General features: G+C 45.7%; 1 long non-coding RNA gene across 1 annotated transcript; it reads left to right on the top strand.

The window, feature by feature from the left end:
• Window positions 1–3,299: 3,299 nt before the first annotated feature.
• LOC120869986 lies at window positions 3,300–3,879 on the top strand. Its single transcript, XR_005722693.1, has 2 exons — window positions 3,300–3,434; window positions 3,509–3,879. It is a non-coding gene; the product is annotated as an uncharacterized LOC120869986 (long non-coding RNA).
• Window positions 3,880–4,516: the final 637 nt, after the last annotated feature.

Genomic DNA, 4,516 nt, shown 5'->3' on the forward strand with positions numbered 1-4,516 from the left:
TCGAACCCGTGTCTTCTGTGTCTCCTGCACTGGCAGGCAGGCGCTCTACCACTAGCGCCACCTGGGAAGCGCCCTCAGGATGAGGGGACCCTCTCCAACATGCCAAGATCTGCCATGGGCCAAAGTTGTCTCTTGCGCTTTGGCCAAAAATAAACTTTCTTTTGCACATTTTATGGGACTTTTTGGAAAATCTTCTCTCCCGAGGAACCTCCACTTTTTTCTCTTGGTATTTATCTGGCACTACACTACTCTGCTATTCCCTCAAATAAGAAGTTCCTACCACTTTGGGGGCATTTCTTCTCTCTAGTGCTGTAGTTCGGGGGGCATGGGTCTGTTTCAGTTACTTCTCTTCACTCAGTCTTCCTCCCCCGGTGCCCCTCCCTCTCCTCCAGCCCTCACTCACTCCCAGATGAGACACTGGGTGTCACGTGGTTCGCAGATTCGAAGGCATCCTTTTAGGAGCACCTCCAAACAAAAGGATGCCCTTTGGCAAGCATTCCGCTCTAACAAGTGGCAGGTCCCCCCTCCTCTGTGGACAACATCCAGCTGTGAGAACCACGGGTCACGAGACTCGGTGAATCCGGGGCACGTCCTTCCCTGCAGCCTGCTCTTCGAGGGACCCCCTCTGAAATAGAGACTGCCCCTCCACATGAGAAACGGCATCCACAGATGCGTTCTTTTTGTTCATTTGCTTCTTCTGCTTGGTTTTCCGGTTGATTTGCCAAAGTGGTAGTGACTGCATTATACAGACCCAACTCCTACAAGCACGTTTCCATCAGTGTAAGAAATAAAGCAAAGGACTTCCCTGATGGTCCAGTGGTTAAGAACCCACCTTCCAGGACAGGGGAGGCAGGTTCAGTCCTGCTCGAAGAACTGAGATCCCACATGCCGCCAGGAAGCTCAGCCTACACTCTGTGACTGGAGAAGCCCAAGCACCGCGGCTGAGACCCAACATAGCTAGATACATAAAGACTTCTTAAAAGAAATAAATCAATAATTATGGGCACACGATCAGAACTGCACCTATCATGCTTGTTTTCGACTTGACTACAGAGACTGGCACCATGGGAGGAGGAGAAAAGGCCGAGGAGGGTCACAGACACCCTTGGCTTAAGGGGCCCTAGACTGGCACCACTGTGCCCGTCCTTACCGCTGGTGGCCGTGGACTCGGCTGTGATTTATTTTGCTGATGTATAAATGCATGGATGTGTCTGTTCCATCTTGTATGCCATATAGGCATTCCTCAGTGATATGTAGAATTGCTTTTGTCAGCTTTGATTAAATAGCCCATGGTTTTATGTTTCCAATAAGAAAATATATCTGTGAAATACCTTTATTATTAAAAATCCTGCAATAAAAAACAATCATGGTGCCTGTAAAAGTTTCTAGCTATATTTTCAACTATTAAAGCAATTATTTTTTAATTTGGTTTTTGATAAGCCAAAGCTTCTTAGAAATGCAAGTATGATCTTAATAGAAAATAGAGTGTACGGTGAAACATCAGTTAACCCGAACACCTTTTCTGGTGAAGCAAGCATCAGATACAGCAGAAGCACAGGGACTCGGCATGGGGAGGGCGCCACTGCCTGAGGGACGTGTCCCTTGCAGAGATTCTGGTCCTGCTGTTCTAACTCTCTGTGAACCAAGTCACCACCTGCCTTCTCTCTGGTGTAGCACCAGGAACAGCCCACCAGGAGGAAAGGCCCTGGATTCAGATGCTCAAGCCATGTTCCTTCAGTGTGAAATCACTAATAATTTCACCAACATAGAAAGATGACTCCCATATATTGTTAACTAAAGCATCCATTTTGAAAACAGTAAGAATTCCGTTTTGTAAAGGGTACACCCCAGGATTGGGTTGGGGAGAGGGGCTGGGTGGAAAGGCAGACTTAGGAGAAAGCACAAGCAGATGGTTGCAATGATGCAAAAACGAAAGTGGTTTGGACCAGCACATGGAAGACAGGGCTAAGTGCAAAAATTAGTTGCATTTTGATTCGTTGGATTGCAGGTCACTGAGATTTTCATGGAGGTTACCTTAAAAACATTACTCGGGCTCAAGCGCAGCCCTCATTCACTGGAACTGGATTTTAGCCATTGCCGTATAAGAGGAACTGGCCAGTCCATTTTATCAGTCAGGAGAGGCTGTGCTATATACATACCAAGCATCGCCACCACCTCTGTTGATAAACAGCAAGCTTATTTCCCTCTCCCGCTACCTCCCAGGGACTTCCCCGGTGGCTCAGACGGTAAAGCGTCTGCCTACAATGCTGGAGACCTGGGTTCGACCCCTGTGTTGGGAAGATCTCCTGGAGAAGGAAATGGCAATCCACTCCAGTATTCTTGCCTGGAAAATCCCATGGACGGAGGAACCTGGTAGGCTACAGTCCATGGGGTCGCAAAGAGGTCAGACACAACTGAGCGACATTTACTTTTTATTTACTACTGCCCAGCGCAGCGGAGAGGTGATGGCACCCCACTCCAGTACTCTTGCCTGGAAAATCCCATGGACGGAGGAGCCTGGTAGGCTGCAGTCCGTGGGGTCACAAAGAGTCGGATACGACTGAGTGACATTTACTTTTTATGTACTCCTGCCCAGCGCAGGTGGGCTCAGTATAGTCTCTGGAACAGACTGACAGAGGCTTCACACAACACATCCTTCCACAGCCACCACCAAGGCCAGGAGGAAACGTGGTGAGTTCGATCACTTCTGCTCACATGTAACTGGCAAAGCAATATTGTTTCCTTAGTCGGTTTGGTTAGCAGGAGTCACTGCCCCAGATAACATTTAACTGACAAAATCCAGTTTCAGAACCGAAGAATTTGACATCTCCATTAAGAAAATGCCCCTAGAAAGACTCAGATCTACTCTGACAGATAGATAGAAAGCGTATATATGTGAATACACACACATATGTGGGCTTGTAGAAAATACAGACGATGGAGTTAAACGTTTATGGAGCCTGGAGGGAGCCTGCAGGAGAATTTTCTGAGTAAATACTTCACAGAGGCAGAGCTGAGCACAAGAAATGTGGCTTTGAAACCAGATAGTCTTGCCTGTTACTCTCTCTGAGACTTGCCAAGGTAAGTTCTCAGCCACTCAGCCTCAGGGTCCTCATATGTGAAGTGGATACAAAATCTACCACGCGGCTCTTGTAAAATAAAGTACCCAGGCCATAATAGGGAGTCAGCGAATGTTAGTTGCTGTTTATTTTGCTTTGTTCAGTAAAAAAACAAACAAAAAACTTTGTGATTATTTGCTTTGTCTTTTTTTCCCCCTAGGTCACACCCTATGGCATGTGGGATCTTAGTTCCCTGACTGAAGATCGAACCCCTGACCCCTGGCAGGGAAAGCACATAGTCTTAACCACTGGACCACCAGCAAAGTCCCTGCTCTAGGTGAACATCCCTACTAATCGACATTTCTGATTGAAAGGGTACTGATTACTAAACATTTTATTTAAATTGTACATTAGCATTAAAGGCAACTTCTCTCATTTTCTTTTACTAGATGATTCTGGCTGTGCTCTCCCAGAGGAAATGATTCAACTGAAATGTTGGGAGAGCAAGTCTGCCTTCATCCACGAAGCCTTGGAATCGTGAATGAGTTTTACCTTCAAGAACTATTTGTTTATACACTGAAACCTTTCACTTTGGAATCTGCGTGCTGAATCAGTCAGCAATGTGCTGATTTTCTACTCTAAGTTGTCCAAGGTGTTAAAAGATGCTGAACTGTCTTTCCCTGCAGCTAATATCTTCATTCCATTTCAATTCGTCCTTTTGTGCATGTTAACACCCATTCGTTCTTTCGCACAAGCTGATCCTACAGGCCCTGATCACCTTCTCCCCGACGATTTTTTTAAGCAACGTGTTTCAATTGCCCACTGCAGTTTCAACCCGTTCCCTGCCTTGTGGGTGATTAAGGATATGATATTCACCTGTAGGAAGATGGATTCCTTGACTCTTGAGATGATACAGGAGAAGCAGATCCAAATGAAAATACTTTCTGCTCTGGGTCTCTTACAGTCTTGGAGATGCTCGCTTCAGTTCCTGGAAATGCACATCTGAATCTAGAAGGAGCCTCTGTCTCAGTCAAGACCCACAGGGACCCGCCTGGAGCCACAGTCGACAGGAGAGCACCTTCCTCCTGCCAGCTTACAGGACAGCCCAGATTTTCTCTGCACGTGGTCCATGGCTAATCTTAGTCTCTGATGTTTTTGTTGAGAAGCAGAACATGTGTTACGTGCATATTTAGTTTATGAGAGAGACAGCAGAAAACATCTCTTTTTTGCCCTCAAGTAGCAGAATTATGACTATGTTTTTATTTCCATCCAAAAATTCACATAACATTAAAAAGGAAATGTAACATAGTAATTGAAACAAATTGGAAATTTCTATGGCCATAACATTTATGAGTTCAAATTTCATGTGAGCACATGGAAATAGTTAGTGAGCATACGTTGGCAGCATCCAAATTACACCTAATAAAATGGCCACAGAGAGAAAAGTAACGTAAGAT

The sequence above is a fragment of the Oryx dammah genome, unplaced genomic scaffold (genome assembly GCF_014754425.2).
Source record: "Oryx dammah isolate SB20612 unplaced genomic scaffold, SCBI_Odam_1.1 HiC_scaffold_11, whole genome shotgun sequence".
Lineage (NCBI taxonomy): Eukaryota > Metazoa > Chordata > Mammalia > Artiodactyla > Bovidae > Oryx > Oryx dammah.